Source organism: Rhineura floridana, chromosome 21 (genome assembly GCF_030035675.1).
Source record: "Rhineura floridana isolate rRhiFlo1 chromosome 21, rRhiFlo1.hap2, whole genome shotgun sequence".
NCBI classification, from domain to species: Eukaryota; Metazoa; Chordata; class Lepidosauria; order Squamata; family Rhineuridae; genus Rhineura; species Rhineura floridana.
This window is the reverse complement of record NC_084500.1, coordinates 13,692,059-13,711,170: the sequence shown is the minus strand read 5'-3', so window position 1 is coordinate 13,711,170 and position 19,112 is coordinate 13,692,059. Positions and strand designations below refer to the sequence as shown.

At 45.0% G+C, this 19,112-nt stretch overlaps 1 pseudogene; it reads left to right on the top strand.

Moving 5' to 3' along the window:
* Window positions 1-16,119: 16,119 nt before the first annotated feature.
* LOC133374542 (5S ribosomal RNA) lies at window positions 16,120-16,238 on the top strand (annotated as a pseudogene).
* Window positions 16,239-19,112: the final 2,874 nt, after the last annotated feature.

Genomic DNA, 19,112 nt, shown 5'->3' with positions numbered 1-19,112 from the left:
AAAGGAATAACTAGGGCAGCATACATCAAGGGCCAAAGGCCTGAGTGGAGGAGGTCTTTGGCTGGTGCCTAAAGATGGATAGAGAAGGCACCAGGCACGCTTCCCTGGGGAAAGCATTCGATATCCGTTGCTCCGTCCACTTTTGTCTCCTTTTCATCCAGAATCTAAAACTGACTGAGCTACCCTCCGTCGCCCTGTGTCTACTCCGGTGCTGGGCAACATCTGTGGCCCTCCAGATATTGTTGGACTCCGGCTCCCATCAGTCCCAGCCAGTGTGATCACTGCTCAGGGATTGCGGGAGTTGTGGTCCAGCAATGCTTGGAGATCCACAAGTACCCCATCCTTGCAGGGGAAGTCCAGTAACAGAGGGCAAGCTGTCTTTCTCGGGCAAGTTTGTAAGCCTTAACTGATCTTTTCACTGAGGACCTCCTGATAAAATAATCCATCTCAGCATCATTCAGAGCTTCTCATGTCCCTTAGGGCCTGCAAAGCACCGAGTGTGTGAGTGTGTAATGCCCTCCAACAGCCAATTGATGGCGCCTTACTTCCTGCACCGCCAGCACTCTGGTCCCCGTAAAATACGGGCAGATGAGACTCTGTGGGTCCAGGGGGGCCCTCTAGGCTGCACTCCTAGCCTGAACACTATCAGTTGACTTCACAGACCAATGGGGGGCATGCCATTGTGTCCCAAAGTCAACTCATCTCATTGGAGTAGCCATCCCATGGGCATTCACAGGGATCTTTCCAAGTCGGGGGCAAAGTTAATACTGCACCTAAATAAATAAAGGCTAGTTTCTCACAAAACAAATTAGGAAAATTGTGACTGCACATGTGGACTCATATCACAGGTTCTAGGAATGCTAGAAACCTAATCTTTTTTTTTAATAAAAAAAAGCTGTGAATCTGGGGATCAGGTTTCATTTAGAGGGAGCAGCTGGCCCCTCTTAATACCCCACAAGCACATATGAGTCACAGACCAGACTCCCCACTTTCCTCCTCAAGTGCCTGAACTACCAGCCTGGCTTTGACCACATCATCTGCCCCTGGCGTTTTGCACCTTGGACAGCTCCTTGAAAGTTCAGACTAAAACCCGGAGCGGATTCACTGCCCCACTGACATGGGAGCCACCAGTCTCCACTGGCTACACATTTACACACAGACACATGCACCGAAACCCCGATGGCTGCTTTTAGGGAAAAGTCACTGCAGGAGGAACTAAGTTTTGAGCAGAGGAATGCTGGGGGATGCTTCACCCTTCCACATCCGCTGCTTTTCCACTGCAACAGCTTACCCTCCTAAATTGCTTTCCCGCCTCCATCACAGACACGTTTGTGAGATTATTAAACAAGTATCTGAAATCCTGCTGGGGGAGGACCTTGGAGGGGAAAGGAGTTGCAACAGAAAAATGGGGGGAGGGTAAGGATTAGGCGCCTCTCCTCCCCACTTCTCTGCTGACAACTGGTCCTTGCCGAGGCTGCTTTTCCCTTTAAAAAAATAATACACATTTGGATGTAAAGTATATAGTTTGGCACTAGGTCATCTTCTCCAGCTCTAAATTATGGTCTCAAAGAGCTTTAGTCTTTCCTAGCTGGAAAAGTGCTTCAACCCCTTTATCATTTTACTCACTTTTTAATTTTACCTTTCTCCTAGCTCTGTCTTAGCCAGATTTATGCTAACCAATGCTTCCGTGTGAAAAATAAGTAAGCTAACATTTATTAAGATTCATATACCGCTTGATTGTTAAAAAACCTCTAAGCGGTGTACAAAATTTATTTATTTATTTATTTATTTTATTAAATTTCTATACCGCCCCATAGCCAAAGCTCTCTGGGCGGTGTACAGACTAAAACTTCCATCTACAATTAAAACACATATTTAAACAATTTTAAAACTACATCCAAATTTCAAAATTGTAAACATTTTAAGACAGACAAAAACACATATTAAAATACTAAATACTAAAATGCTAAAATGCCTGGGAGAAGAGGAAAGTTTTAATCTGGCGCCGAAAGGATAGCAATGTTGGCGCCAGGCGTGCCTCATCAGGAAGATCATTCCACAATTCGGGGACCACCACTGAGAAGGCCCTCTTTCTTGTTGTCATCCTCCGAGCCTCCCTCTGAGGAGGCACCCGGAGGAGAGCCTTCGATGTTGAGCGCAGTGTACGGGTAGGTTCAAATCGGGAGAGGCGTTCCATCAGGTAGTGTGGTCCCAAGCCGTGTTTTAAAAGACATTAAAATTATCAAGGAAACAGTTTAAAGCACGAAACTAAAATCATTTTTAAAACAAATTAAAAAGAGCAACAGACCAAAAAAAAAATTAAAACACATCAACGTTGGTGCATCTGGATAGGGTTGCCTAAGCAGAAATTTTTAAGCAAATGCCGAAAGGAATACAGTGAAGGCACCTGCCTGATGTCAATAGGCAGGGACTTCCAAAGAGTAGGTACTGCCACACTAAAAGAACGATTTCTTACAAGTGCCGTACAAGTATTACGCGGCACCTGTAACAGGGCCTGTTCCACAGAAGGACGTGCTTGAGCTGCACATATGGGGTAAGGCAGTTGTTATGAATCAGTCGGGGAGGTAAAGTTTGTCATAAGGCCTCTGCTTTCCCATCCACACTCAGAGAGAAACTTAATGTAAACATATATGTATATATCCTATTAATTTTGAATCTGCTGTTCAGATTACAAGCAGGTGGGCAAATAATATGAATAATTGAGGTCTGCGAAGTACTCTTTCTAACATCCCAAATGTGTTTGCCTGCAGTGTTTGCCGTATTGGTGAATATTTTAAGAAGCGGAGGGAGGTTGATTTTCAAAGCATCGCTTTCTCTGTTCCCTCCGGTACAGAACAGGGAGTTCGTAGAGGTTGTCAACCTAGAGATCGTTGATAGAAGGGCCATAGCTCAGTGGTCAAAGCATCTCCTTTGCATGCAGAAGGTCCCAGGTCCTCCAATCCCTTGCATCTCCAGACAGGGCAGGGAGAGACTCCCTGTCTGAAACCATGGAGAGTGGCTGCCAGTCAGTGTAGACAATACTGAGCTAGATGGACTAATGGACTGACTCAGTATAAGGCACCTTTCTATGCACCTATTCAAACCACCTTTCGTTCTGAACCAAGAGGACTAGAATCTTTATTTGTAGGGGAAAGGCTGTAGCTCAGTGGTAGAGCCTCTGCTCTGCATGCAGGAGGTCCCAGGTTCAGTCCCCGGCAGCTCCAGGTAGGGATAGGAGAGAGCTCTGCCTGAAATCCTGGAGATCTCCTGCCAGTCAGTGTAAACAGTACCGATCTAGATGGATCACCAAGCTATCTCGGTATAAGGAAGGTCCCTTTCTTCCTACCCTGGGGTGACGCATCATTGTAAACATGGGGAACCTCTCACAAAATGTTGCAATGTATTCTCTCTCTTTCCAGGGTGACCTACTGGGATTCTAAACCACTTGCGGGGAACCTTTGGCCCTCCAGATGTTGGAAGAACGACAACTCCCATCAGCCCTGGCAAGAATGGGCAGTGATCAGGCTTCAATGGCAGCTGTAGTTCAGCAACATCTGGAGAAGGCCAAAGGCTTGCTGCACCTGACCCAGGCAGTCATTCCCTCCAAGCAGGGCATCCCTCCCATTCATTTGTTCATTTATATCTCCCCCTTCTTTCCTAGAAGGAGCCCACGTGACACTAAACAGCCCATGGCCACTGATCGTGGACAGTCCTCACTGGCTGCATTTTGGAGAGGGCTGCAAACCTGAAGTCCCCCCCCCCAGGATGGTTGTATGCTTCCTCTCGTGCTTCTCAGAGCCCCTGCGTTGCCTACAGTCCCATCGGCACTCACCACCTGAGTTCACTATTAGAAGGAGCAATGAAAGCATGGTGTGTGTGCGTGTGTTTTTTAAATAAAAATTAGGAGTGAAAGTCCCAAAGAAGGAGGGAATGAACAAAGCAGGGGGTGGGATGAACAGAAGGCGGATCTGGTGGCACGATTCGCTTTTGTACAAGAAATAGACATTCTCTTGCAACTATTCAAGATGCCAGTTTGCATTATGAAGAAAGGCCGAAATGTGTGTGTGGGGGGGGAACATGTGTCTGATTCCATCCATTGGTTGGCAGATGGGATGATGATTCTTCTTCCAAAGAGGGGTGCCATCTTTAGCGATGAAGGCCCGAAAAACGAAATCCATGGGATTTAATGGGGGAAAGGAGTGACGTTCCAGTAATTTTGCCTGGCATCCTATTTTATTAGAAAGCGTTCGCTTGGGAGATGGCTGCGGGAAAGGAAGCCAGAAAAGAAAGCATCAAGGCATGCACGTACAAAGGGGGCGGGAGAGGAAAATATATGATGTGGAGATGGTGGAGAATGCCTTTTGAATAATAAGAATGCCACCAATACAGATAGATAGCTAAATGGATATAATTGGTTTCCCAAGCAGCTGTTGTTTGCCACAGCAGGTTTTATCCATAAAAGACAATTATATGTCCATTTTACAGAAGTGGAGGACTGAGGCACAGAGCGTTGTGTCCATAAAAAGACAAGGTGTTAATATGCCCATTTTACAGAATTGGAGGACTGAGGCATGGAACATTGCGTCCATGGCAGTACCACAGAGACATGCAGTTTCTATTCTCTAAATGTCCGTCTTAGCTGTTGCTGTCTTGTTCAGCTGGCCTTTAGATGCCTCTGAACTTTAAACAGTCTCACTCAGCCGATCAAAGGCTCATGGGGGGCGGGGGGTTCCAACTAATATTTTCCAATTTATTAACAAGTGCCACTCTAGTGGTGGTTTGTGTCCCAGACACAGAGGGGATGGAAGAGTCAGTCAAAAGGCGGATTTATGCTTTGCAGCCCATCATGAAATTGGAACGGGGCGGGCATGTACATCATCTCATTCCTTACAACCACTGCTACGCCTGGAACATTTCAACCGCAGCATTTAGCCTTCCGGCTCCCACTCAAGCACTTTTACGCATTGTCTGTTCTCTTCAAAATGTTGCAGAGCAAATGAGAAAACAGGGTGGGGTGGGGTGGCCAAATAACCCAGATGCAAGGCTGGAGGAGAAATGTGATTCAGATCATATTTAAAGGTGAGCCTAACTAATTTGCCCTTTCCAGAACAATACGAGAGGTGAAACGCCGCCGTCCTTCAAAATTCACACTTCTCTGAATTTTACAGTGCAGTTCTCCAGCCAAAACACGCATGCAAAAATGCATATACTAAAGTGTGCATAAAAATGTACTGCCTTCAAGTTGTATGGTGACCCTCTGAATAGGGTTGTCATGAGGCTGAGAGGCAGTGACTGGCCCAAGGTCACCCAGTGAGCTTCATGGCTATGTGTGGTTTCGAACATTGGTCTCCCAGGTCGTAGTCCAACGCCTTAACCACTACACCACACTGGCTCTCTAAAGTGTGCATATAATTGCATATATTTGTGAACATAACATACAAAATGCATTATATTTGGGAAAATGGCGTTGCAAAAAATATGTATATTGAGAGAAATTGCATCCAAAAATTGTGTACATTGGAAGAAATTCACACTAACATGCTGAATAATTTTCATGAGGATTTTTTTTTTTAAATCACAAGGTGATATGGAAATGTGTATTGACTTTAAGAATGGGAACATGAGTACATGAGAGAATCCCTAGTCAGGCATACCTAGGGAGGTGGTGGGCTCTTCAAGAGGCAGCTGGACAGGCACCTGTTGGGGATGCTTTAAGCTGGATTCCTGCACTGAGCAGGGGGTTGGAGTGGATGGCCTTATAGGCCCCTTCCAACTCTAGTATTCTATGATTCTATATGCTAAAGCTGCAAAATGTACATGTGTACACAAGATTGGGGATATTTAATGTCAGTCCTACTCAGGGCAAACCCACTGAAATTACGGAACATGACTAACTTAGCTCCATTAATTTCAATGGGTCTACTCCAAATAAGAGGAACACTGCCTGCAACCCATAGCCACCACTGCAGCCCCAAACCCCATAATTTCTCTGACTGATTGCTCTCTACCAAGCCAGTCTTGTAAGATTTTTCTGGGTACGTTTCAGAGAAACAAACACAGCAACAAAACAATTCAACAACAACAACAAAAGCATTCTAAAAACAGTTTGAAACATTCTAAAAAACAGTTACAGGTAAAAACATTCTAAAAAAACAAACAGGTTTCTACAGGTTTCACACACACTGGCTGTGGGGAGGCAGGTGGTAACCATGACATGGCCTTTTCTGCACTCGCACTTCATCACTGGCATGCCCTCCCCAGGCAGCCTCTTCTAGTGGTCACACCAACAAGAGTTGTTTTTCCTGTGAACCTTTTTATTTGTCCAGGGTATGTATGTGTGTGCGTGAGTGTGTTTAAGTGTGTGTGTAAGTGTCTTTTTAGTGTGCTTTCATTTTTATTGAATTTATCAACAGGATGCAAATTTAGTGTTTTTTTAAAAAAAAATCATACAATTGCGGGGGAGGAATCAGTCTGACTTTTAATTTTCTGTGCTGCAATATCCTGTAGGTTTTTATTTCGTGCTTTTATTGATGATGTTGATTTTCATAATGTTATGTAAATGGCTTGCTGAGGTCTAGCTGAAAAAAGGTATAGAAACACCTAAACCAAATAGAGATCACTTGCTGCACTTGGCAGATACCTTGAAGTATCGGAATTGGCCAGGTCTGATAAGGGCATGGAGGAGAGCCAGGCTGCTAGATCAGGCCAATGGCCCACCTAGGCCCCCATCCTGTTCTCACAGTGGCCAACTGGATGTTTATCAGAACTCCATAAGCAGGACCCAAGTGCAACCACACTCTTTCCACCTGTGAAGACCAACAACTGGTATTTAGAGTCATACTACCTCCGACACTAGGGGTACTATGTAGCCATCATGGCTAGTAGCCACCTGATAGTCCTATCCTCCATGAATTTGACTAATCCAACCTGGTGGCCATTTGTGGGAGCAAATCCCATAGTTTCACGCTGTGCTGTGCTTTTGCCATCCTGAATCTTCCACCATTCAGCTTCATTGGGTGATCCGTGGTTTGACAGTTCCCAGGATTCTTTGAGGGACGTCATGACAGCTAAAGTGACATGAGTGCTTTAAATATAGGAAGCTGCCTTATACTGAGTCAGACCAGTATCATCTATGCCACTGTTCTTCAACTTTGAGTCCCCAGATGTGGTTGGACTACAACTCCCATCATCCTTGGCCGTTGGCTAAGCTGGCTGGGGTTGATGGGAGTTGTAGTCTGACAACATCTGGGGACCCAAGGTTGACGAACACTGGTCTACGATGATTGGCAGCTGCTCTGCTGAGTTTCAGATGGCAGATGTTCTCAGCGCTACCTGAAGATGCCAGGCCATCTGAATGTAAAGCAGAAGTTCTACCACTGGGCTATGGCCCTTTCCCAGTGTATGGGGTAGATGTGACCCGAGTCTCTCTTCCACTCATGTAGCCCCATCCACAGATTTTACCCATAGAATCACAGAATAATAGAGTAGCCGAGGTGGAAGGCTCCTATAAGGCCTTCAGGTCCAACCACAAGAAGTGTGAAGCAGCGGCGTCACTAGCGGGATTGCAGGGGGATGTAGACCTCCGGCGCACACCCTCCCAGGGGCATGGACAGGGGTGGCTGGTCGCGCGCACACTCCAGACTGACAGTGGAAAGCCCATCCAGGCTTCACCGCCAGCGAGTGGGCACCTGTTTTTGGCGTGCACCAGACCAGGTGCCGGGGGCAGCGGCGTCAATAGCGGGAGTGCGGGGGGGTGCAGCTCTGGGTGTCACCCCCCTTATGGTGTCACCAAGGTGCAATCCGCACCCCCCGCACCCCGGTAGTGACGCCCCTGCTGTGAAGTTAAAATCTACCTTAATGCAAAAACAGTGCTCCAAAGCAAAATTAAGGTACCGACATAGAATGCATTATTATAAAATAATATCAAAATTTTAATATATATATATATATATATAAAAACAATCGATATAAAATAAGTATTCTCATACAGTAATAAAAAGATGGCCAAAAGATATGTAAAAAGATCAGTGCCCAGACACAATAAAATACAGAATATATAATATAATCAAGGCAATATCAGTGTGGAAATCAAGGGCAACTTGTAAACAGTGGCCAATATAGTATTATTATTATTATTATTAATAATAATTCTATTTCTATGCCACCTTTTGGCCAAAAGGCCCTCAAGGCGGCTCCAAAAGGCCCTCAAGGCGGATAATATACATAAATCAATGCCCATAAAAAGTACAATGTATACCATAGCCAGATGCTTTTCAACAATTAGTCTTCTTCAGTGGCTTTCATGATGAGTAAACATTTTGTATATTATATTCTAAGATATGAACTGGTACGTGGGCTGTTCATTAACTCAATTATTCATTTCCTTCTGTCAATCAGTTATAAAGAATATATTGAGAATTTTGCCAACGTCAATGCAGGAATCTAAGCTAAAGCATCCCCAACAGGTGGCTGTCCATACTGCTATGTATATTTTTTTCTTTCCAACGCACAATTGTCAGAAGGATTGTGTGCCCCCCACGTATGCTTGCAACAAGTTAAGGTCATTCGCGTACATGGCCTTTAGACTGTAAGAGCAAGTCCTCTGGCCGGTGTCCCTTTATTAGAAAATAATAAAAATATAAAAATGTAGCATGGGCATAAAATCAAAACCAGGCTGAAACAAGATCGGAACAAAACCAGCAAGAGAGAAAACAGTCGTGCCCAGGGACGATTCCAGACTGTTGCTATTTTCGAGTGAGATTCAATCACATACCAGCAAATTCAGGTTGCACAGTTACAGTTGATTGGAAGGTCTTGCACAACAAACCCACTTTCCCCAAAAGACCGGGCTTTTCTCGCAATAAGGAAAATGACACGGAAATGCACAGGAAATCTCCCCATAAACAAAGCAGAATGAATGTTCAACAAATTACCAACATCATCTAATCTCCCTGCAGACAAATCAGGAGGAACGCTCAATATACAGATAGTCTGGAAGCGACCCGAGATCTAAAAAGTATTAAAAACCTGAGAAGCCTGAGGAAAATGTAAAGGCACTCCTCAATGAGGGTGCCACCACTAGAGAGGCCCTCTCCTTAGTAGCTTCCTGCCTGACCTCATAGGAGGCCGAATTAAACGCAATGCCATTCACACAATCAGGAATGGGCACGCACACAATCACTGCACTGACTAATTGCTGATCAGTGCATAGTAAACACACCATTTTATATCAGAGCAAACTGCACTGATAGCAAGTATCTCTCTACCCAGCACCCACTTTTCTACCAAGTGAACTGCACAGATTTCTCTCTCACTCTCTCGCTCTTGCTCTCAAACACTCACACACACAATGGCTGTGGACACACGCCATACATTTAAAGTACGTTATTTCCCACCAAAGAATCTTGGGAACTATAGTTTACCACTCACAGAGCTACAATTCCCAGCACCCTTAACAAAAGTCAGTTTCCAGGATTCTTTCAGGGTGAAGAAATGTGCTTTAAAATGTATGGTATGTATGTAGCCAAATGTTAAATTCTTTATATTTGCACATAATGTACAAGTGCATTTAGTAAATTACAACCCACACATATACATACACTCGAATGTCTCCCAAATTGCACGCACAACGTCCTTGCTCTGAAAAATTGCGAAACAGCATCTGTTTTGCAGTTAAGCAAGCAGACACTTCCTATATGAAACAAAACACAAAAACTGCACAATTTTCACATGCATTCACAACCTGCTAATCCCCCACCCCTGCAAATTACACAAAGACACCTACAAAGGGCAGGTATGCAGCATCTATGTGCAATGAGAGGTTCGCACACACTGTATACCCAGAAACAGTTCCATATAACAGCCTGTCTCTCATACCCCCCATTTGCTTTCATGGATTATTATTTATTTATTTGTTACATTTGTATACCGCCCCATAGCAGAAGTCCTCTGGGAGGTTTACAACAATTAAAACATAAAAACAAATATACAAATTTAAAACGCAGCTTTAAAAGCCAATTAAAACACATGCTAAAATGCCTGGGATTATTGAAGTGCGTTCAGCGTATGTATTAACTGTGACATTAAGTTCAGTATAAGCTACACAAAATGCTTCCATATGAAAGAGAGATGGGAAACCTGAGGGGCTAAATGCGGCCCGCCAGGCATCTCTGTCTGGCCCTTGGTACACACACCCTCACTGGGCCTGCTTTACACTGTTCTTGAGGATTTTTGGCCTGGCCAGAATGTGTCCTTGAACTCTGATCATGCCTCTTGTTCATCTGGATGGAGGACAGACGAAGGTGCGTGAGGATGTGCAGAAACTACCCTACTCTACAGAGCTCTTTACATTTGTTGCTCCACCCACTTTTGCCTCTGGCCCTAGCTCTGCCATGTGGCCTTCAGAAGGTTGTCCAGAAGGGAATGAGCCCCTTGAGCTTGCAGGGATGTAGTCATTCAGGGTCTCTGGGGGATCTTAAACCCCTTACTTTTTTGGGAGCAGGGTCCCAACTGGGTCCCTATGTCTCCAGCATCCTATGAGCCAATCAGCAAGAAGGGGGAATGTGTTAGCCACTGAGAAGGGTCTTTAAACATGCTTCCTTGTCCTTTCCTGCTGATTGGAGCCAATCCGAGTGAAAGGAGGTGAGTCAGCCATTGAGAAGACTTTTCTCAGTAGCTAACACTCCCTATTCATGCTGATTGGCTCCCAGGGGCATTTGGGAATCTCAGCCCTGCATTATTAATACAAATCATTTCAGTGCACACATTGATTTCAATGCGACTCCTCTGAGTATGACCAACATTAGCTGTCACCTTATATCAGCTTTTGCCAACTTGGCGCCTTGTAGATGTTTTGGACTACAATTCCCATCAGCCCCAGCCAGTAGTGCTGGCTAGAACTGATGGGAGTTATGGTCCAAAATAGGGGTGTAGTTGTCCAGAGTCTCAAGGGGTCTTAGACCCTTTACTTTTTTGGGTGCTTGGTCCCAGCAGGGTCCCTACATCTCCAACATCCTGCGAGCCAATCAGTATGAAAAGGAAGAGTCTTCTAACATGCTTCCTTGTCCTTTCCTGCTGACTGGAGTCAATCAGAGTGAAAGGAGGTAAGTCAGCCACTGAGAAGACTCTTCTCAGTAGCTAACACTGTCCCCTTTCATGCTGATTGGCTCCTAGGGATGGCCGCTGTTATGGGAGAAAGCATTAACAAGGATCTCATTCTCAACCCCATAGCAAAAAAAGCTGTGACTAACATGGAGGGACCCTGCACTTCTGAATCTGCCAGTACATTACTGCACCCCTGCTAAAAAAGTAATCTGTGCAGGTTCACACGCGCACACATATGCTCCTTCCGCCCTTCATGCACATATTTTCCTCCAGCATCTTTGTAAACACCAACTTATTTTATTATTTTTTACACACAAAAATATTTGCTCTCCCAAATCATTTTGGCTCGTACACATTCAACTAGGGACATTAAGCTATTTTGTTAACATTTCAAACCAAATATATCAAATTCACACTTTCCAAAACGATATGAGAACTGAAACACAGATATCCTTCCAAATTCACACTTACCCAAATTTTGCGATGCAGCTCTTGAACCAAATAATGTATACAAAAATGCATATGTTAGGGGAAAGGACATATAAAAAGGAATATATTCGGGGAAATAACATAGAAAAATGCATTATATGATGAGAAATAGCTTGCAAAAATGTGTACATGAGTCAACACTGCGTACAAAAATGTGTATATTAGGAGAGATTCGCACTAAACTGCTGAAGAATTTTTGTGATGATTTAAAACAAAACAGAAAACTGCAAAAATGCGGAGAACTAAATTGACACTTGGAAAAATGAGAAGCTGGGAGAACGAAAAGGGACAGATCTTTCCCTCCCTGCATTCAACGCAAATCACACAGGTAGTTTTATAGAACATGAGTTGCACACATTGCGCTTTCACACAGAGACTTCCTTTTCATCCTCTCGTGGGTTTGCTAACCTGAAATAAAATTCTACGCACTTTCACATGTAGCCTCTGGCACCTATCAGAACGGAATCCCCCGCCCCCTTCAGTGGATATTCCACCTGGTCATTATGCAACCACTATGTAAGATGTGAATTTATTTGTTTTTACTTTCCGCATCCTGGATGCCTGTTGGACAATAAGGCATTACAGCAAGAGGTATAGCAAAACCAAAGATAGAAAGGAGAGGATCCCCAAATATAAGGGAAAAAAGACAAAGCCAGCAGGGACCCCAATGGAAACGGAAAGGAGAAATAATCAGACGAAGAACGTAAACAACTGCCCACACAAACATGTAGATGCGTGTATGTATAGAGTACAAAATTACAAGACGAAAATGAAAATCCTCAAAGCCACAGCCGCTATTTACAAACAGAGAAGTTCGCCAAACAATACCAATGATGAACTTATTTTTGATATTCATTTGGGCCCCTGTGACTTTGCCTTCCCCGATTATAGCAAGAGTGCTTAGGAGAATTATTCAGCTACTAAAGGGCAAATCCAGCTAAGTCATTATGACTAATATAGGCTATCACCCTGTATTTTTAATATGAATTATTTCAGTAAGCATTCTGGATTGTGTCCAGGGACGGCGCCTGCCTGCATGTGCCACCTACCTCTCCCGCTGCAGTGAATGCTGGCCGCGCTGTGTGCACATGCCTGCCATCAGCCAAGATGGCGGCCAAGGCTTCCCTAAGGGGCTGATGCCTCCACCACCATCTTGGTTGATGGCACACATGCGCACTATGGAGCATGCACCATAATGGGAGGGGTAGGTGGGGCATGCAGGTGGGTGTTGCGGGCCTGTGCAGTTGTAGGGGGTGCCTGGGAGCTCCCTCTCTATGATCCACTGCAAGGTTGGGAGCCGACACTGATGCAGATCTCAGAATGGGAGCACTAAACACCTACCCTAAGGAAGGGCCCTTCAGGGACCCTCGACCAGGGCCCAACCTGGCTGCCCTCTGGCGCTGGCCCTGATTATATCCAACTAAGTTTTACTGAGAGTAAACCCATTCACCTAAAGTTTGTCATGTCCAATATTTACAATGGGTCTACTATGAGAAGGACTCACACTGGAAGACAACCCACTGAGTTCAGTGGGTCTGCTCTGAGTATGACTAACATGAGTGTCACCTTAAATTATTCATACGAATTGTTTCAGTGCACACGTTGACTTCAATGAGTCTGCTCCAAGTATGACTAACATTAGCTATCACTCTATATCAGTGGTTCCCAAACATTTTCCCCTAAGGACCTCTTGAAAATTGCTGATGGTCTTGGCAGACCACTTAGTGATTTTTCCTGCTCCTGCTGCTTTGATTTCTTATATATTGTATTTGATTGTATTACTATCTACATGCCACAGAATTCAGAACTGTGGTACACTAAAATACAATGCAAGAAATGAAAGAAGCAATTAAAACACAATTAAAAATCAACATGAATATTTCATGCGGACATGCTGCAGACCCCCGGAATGAAGTTTGGGAATCTCAGCCCTGCATTATTAATACAAATCATTTCTGTCCACCATTGATTTCAGTGGGACTCCTCCAAGTATGACTAACATTAGCTATTTTGAACTACAAGTCCCATCAGCTCAATCCAGTGGCCATGCTGGCTGGGGCTGATGGGAGTTGTAGTTCAAAAAAAGTAACTTTTCCAAGCTCTGAATCACCTTATATAGGCTTTTGCCAACTTGGCGCCTTGTACATGTTTTGGACTACAATTCCCATCAACCCCAGTCAGTAGTGTTGGCTGGAGCTGATGGGAGTTATAGTCCAAAACAGGGATGTAGTCATCCAGGGTCTCAGGGGGTCTTAGACTCTTTACTTTTTTGGGACCAGGGTCCCAGCAGGGTCTCTACGTCTCCAACATCCTGCGAGCCCATCAGTATGAACGGAAGAGTCTTCTAACATGCTTCCTTGTACTTTCCTGCAAACTGAAGCCAATCAGAGTGAAAGGAGGTAAGTCAGCCACTGAGAAGTCTCTTCTCAGTAGCTAACACTGTCCCCTTTCATGCTGATTGGCTCCTAGGGATGGCCATTATGAGAGAAAGCATTAACAAGGATCTCATCCTCAACTCGGCAGCAAAAATGGGGGGTGCAGCTGTGACTAACATAAAGGGACCTTGCACTTCTGAATTTGCCTCTACGCTACTCATCCAAAACAATTGGAAGACACCAGGCTGTCAAAGGCTGGATTCTATTCTAATGTAAAAAGTTAATAATATTCTAATAAAAGACTCCAATAATAATTTTGGTACATGCAAACACTTTTCTACAAAAGGGCACAGATTTCATTCTCTTTCCACCCATCTACACACTCACACACACTGAAGCTCATCTCATGTTAATGACCTACTACAGCAACCGGCCTGCATGAAGCCAGGAAGCTAGACTCTTCTACTCTGCTGGCTTTCTTTCTCTCTCTCTCCCCCACCCCACATCTCAAACTATTTGCCCCAAAACGAGAGGAGGCTTTGCCAGGAAGCTCTGACAATAAATCAATGTAACCTTTCCAAACCCGTCTGATCAAAAGGCAGGTTCGCTTTGGCGGTTTTGCTGGGGAAGCGCTCCGCTTTCCAAATCACTGCCCTTACAGGTTCCTAAAATCATTAAGGGGTGTAGGTGGGTATTTTAAAGGGTTTGCAGGGAGCGGGGAGGAGGGGGGCAAACAGGTTTGTATAATGATCTCCTGTCGTGGGGACTTCTGAAGCAAATTGCAAGCCTGACCTCCGCTCCCTAATTTCCCCTCCCCTTCCACCCCCCCCCTTGATTCTTTGTATCCTGTAGCCTAGACAGCTTCACCCCATTGCACAGGGGAAACTTCCCTCACCACCACCCCAAAAGGAGGGTGCAAGTCCGCTTGGCCCCTTTTGGAAAAAAATGCAAACGTTTTCACTCCTGAGGCAAGTTTTAGATTGGAAGGTCCTCAGGGCAAGGACCTGTCTGCTTCCACTTTCTTGTATTAATTTACAAGGCCCTTAACAACTTGGGCCCAGGAGGCACCAGGGACCACCTGATCCCTTATATCTCTGCCTGATCACTGAGGTCTTCTTCAGGGAGTCACTGTTAGGAGTCCCCCATGGCTCAGATGCACCCCTCATACCTGCCAGATGCCACATGTTCAGTACTGTGGCCCCAATTTTATGGAACGCCCAGTTGTGATCAGAGAGACTCTCTCCCCGTTGAACCTCTGGTGCCCACTGAAGACTTTTTTAAACTCCAGCAGGCATTTTAACTGAATTCTGATTGTGGTGTTTTAACTTATGTTTAGTTCCATTCTCCTGCTAGAGATGGCTATAATTCAGCAGTACAGTATATAAACTGTTGAAATAAGCAAATAAAAGTGTAGCACATATAAATGGTGCTATGATACAATACACCATCATCATCACCGCTGCCCAAATGTGTAGATCTATTCATTTATTTAACTTCCTTTTAAAATGTATAATAATGTCCCTGTTCCTCTCAGTCAAAAGTTCTCCTTCAAAACAACCCACCTGTTGTTTTTTTAAGGAAGACTTTCGCTTGACACCTGTCATCCTCATCTTCTGCCAATCCAAGACAAGGCCTGTATATGTTCACTAGTAAATTTGAACACATTCAATGTCTTGCTAACGTTTGCATATCCCTGTCTTCCCTCTATTGTTACAATGATGATTTTGTTTGTTTGAGGATAATTCTTTACAAGAGGGCAGACAAAAACTCAGCTGAGGCCACATTCACACCATACATTTATTCCACTATTATTATACTTTAAAGAGTCATGGCTTTCCCAAGGAAAGTGTAGTTCATGAAGGGTGCTGAGAGTTTTTAGGAGACCCCTATTCTCCTCCCAGAGCTACGGTGCTCTGAGTGGTTTAGCAATCAATCCCTCTTTCCAGAGAACTCTGGGAATTGCAGGTATGTGGGGGGAACAAGGGTCTCCTAACAACTCTCAGCATCCTTCACAAACCACCTTTCCCAGAATTCTTTGGGGGAAACCATGACAGTTTAAAGTGGAATAATAGTGGAATAAATGTACAGTGTGAATGTGGCCTATGTACCGTCTTGGTCAGTTAATATTGTAAGCCCCTAAAGACTCTAAGACGCCTACAGCCATACTACCCTGAACACGCCCAATCTTGTCTCATCTCGGAAGCTAAGCAGGGTCAGGCCTGGTTAGTTCTTGGATGGGAGACCACCTAGGAATACCAGGTGCCGTAGGCTTAGAGGAAGGCAATGGTGAACCACCTCTGGATACCTCTTACCATGAAAACCCTATGAACATATCCAAAAAAAGATCCATAGGGTTGCCATAAGTCGTAATCGGCTTGAAGGCATATAACAACAACAAAGAATCTAAGAAGAGCCTTGCTGGATCAGCCCAGTGGCCCATCTAGTCCTATGTCCTTCTCTCACTGGCCAACCAGATGCCTCAAGAGAAGCCCAAAAGCAGGACCTGAGTGCAACAGAACTCAGCACCATTTACGATTCTCAGCAACTTATATTCAGAGGCGTATTGCCACCAACAGTGGAGATTGAACATAGCCATCCTAGCTAGTAGCTACTTTGGCTTGAGGAATGTAAGTTGAGCCCTGCTGGATCAAGCCAGTGGCCCGTCTAGTCCTGGGTTCTGTCCTCGCAGTGGCCAACCAGATGTCTCTTCTGGGAAGCCCACAAACAGGACCTGTGCACAATGGCACTCTCCCTTCCTGCCCTCTCCCACAAGGGGTTTTCAGAAGCATGTGGTTTCCACCAGTGGAGGTAGAACATAGCCATTAAGGGTCAGTAGCATTGGGAGTAGAGAGCCATTATTATTTCATTGTCTTTTATTTTGCTTATGCCGCTGTCTGCAAATGGTGAGGATGCAACTACATGGTACCACTTCTTCCAAGCTTCTTCTTCTTGTTGTTTTAGGGAACCCATTCCAGAGTGACTTGACAAGAAACTCCTGGCATCTGCCAATGGATCCCAGCACACCGCCAAGAATTCTGGAGTATTTTCTAGGGCCCACACTCAACTCATGGGGACCTAGGCCTGGCCTGTTGAGTCCCATCATTATCCAGCGAGCTGTGGTGACACAGAGGCAGGGCTTTTTCACTGGTGGCCCCAGTGTTGTGGAACATCTTCCCTGCTGAAAAACATCAGTATCAGCATCCTGACGGCTCTTGAAGTCACCTCTCTTTAGGCAAACATTCCCCTGAATTTGAACTTCCTGATCTAACGCTTTTAATTGTTTCTTAACCTTCTTAATTGTTAGACATTGGTGTGTTGTTGTATATTTCAATTATGGGTGTTTAAAATGCTTGGAATGAATTGTTTTATTGTTTTATTTAAACGATGGGTGGATTTTTACCATTGATTTCATGAATGAATTTTTATTACAGTCAATGACCAGTACAAAATCATCAATCAACAATTAAAACTGTTTTTAAAACTATTTAAAATCGAACAACAATTGCCAGGGCCCAACTATGCAGACATTTGTCTTAACATCATACCACGCTGCGAAGTCATTGTGGCATGCAAGCGGCATATAAATTAGTTAAGAATCATGACAATGGTCCCCAGCAAACTGAAATGATCCTGCCCTGCAGGTGCACATTATAGAGAATGACTAGTGGCAATGTCTTGTTCAGGGAAACTTGTCCATCATGAGGGATCTTGCACAAGACTCAGAAGCACAACACCTGGTTAACTTACAGAAAAGCCCAAATTCAATCCTCAGTGTCTCTAGCTAGAAGAATCAGGTAGAATGAGAGAGAGAGAGAGAGAGAGAGAGAGAGAGAGAGAGATCTGCCTGTGAACCTAGAGAGCTGCTATGCTATGCAGTGTAGCAATTGGCAGGGCCGGGGAAACTATGTGGACATTTTCCCAGGCATTGCAGGACTCCAACTTCCATCAGCCCCAGACTTCATGGTCATGGGATTAAAATGGACTACTTGCCAATGGGCGAGTCTGTCGACCTATGCAATTTTGCCCAATATACACATTTTTGCAAAGCAACTTTCCCCAACATAACACGTTTGTATTTCCCCCCCCCACACAAATCCATGCATTTTTACGCAGTTATATGCATTCTTGTCCATGCTACTTGGCTGGGAAACCGCCATGGAGAATTTCAAATTGTGAAGGACGGCTGTGTTATGGTTCCAATGTTTCAGAAAGTGCAAATTAGGTCGACTTGTCTTTAAATGCAAACTGAATTTAGTTTTTTTCCCCCCCATTCCTGGGACCGCCTCTTCAGTAATCATGAGTACAGTAGTGTGGTGGCAAATTCAGAAGTCCAGGCTCCCTTTGTGATAGTCATGGCGTGCCCCCTCGCTAACTAACTAAGAGGAGAGAGAAAGAAAAAGGAACTAGATGACAGAAAGAGAAAGAATGAGGAAGATTAAATTAAAGAGAAAGAAAGACGTGAGAGAGAGAGAAACCAGAGACAGAGAGAGTGGATAAAGGGGAGATCGAAAAAAGACAGAGAAAGGAGAGCCAGACAGCCAGATAGATCTGGTCTTCTTTCCCAAATCTCCTCTTTCGGAGGAGTCCAGCTCTGGCAGGCTGATCCCTCAGTCGAGCTCCTCGGAATAAGCAGCTGGGTTCTTTCTCTCTCCCCCCCCTCCCCAAACCGTCGATGGGCATCCGATGCTCATCCCCTGTGCCTTATTCATCCCCCATCAGCGCTTTTCACTGGGCAGGGCGGGGGGGTCAGCCTGGAGTCAAAGGCGAATGGGTCCCTTGGCACCGCCCGGTGCAGCTGTCGCGGGCCTGGCGGAAGCCGAGGGGGCCGGCTGGAGCCAGAGAGCTGTGGGGGGGGGAGGAAGAGAAGCCCAGACCTGCGGGGGTGGGCTGGCTAGCTGGAGGGGGGTCTTTGCAAGGGAAGGAGCCCTCCGGGGACCCCCCGACGCCAAAGATGGCATCGCTTTGTCCTGCGTTGTATGGCAGTTTAGTTTTACATCCCACTGCATCGCAGAGCAGAGTCTTCGTTTCGCCGCCTGTTTTATGTTCACATTATTATTGTGTAAACTGCTCAGAGACGGGCTTATGGGTTAAGCGGTATATAAATATATGAAATAATAAATAAATGAGCAGGACCACGAATCTAGG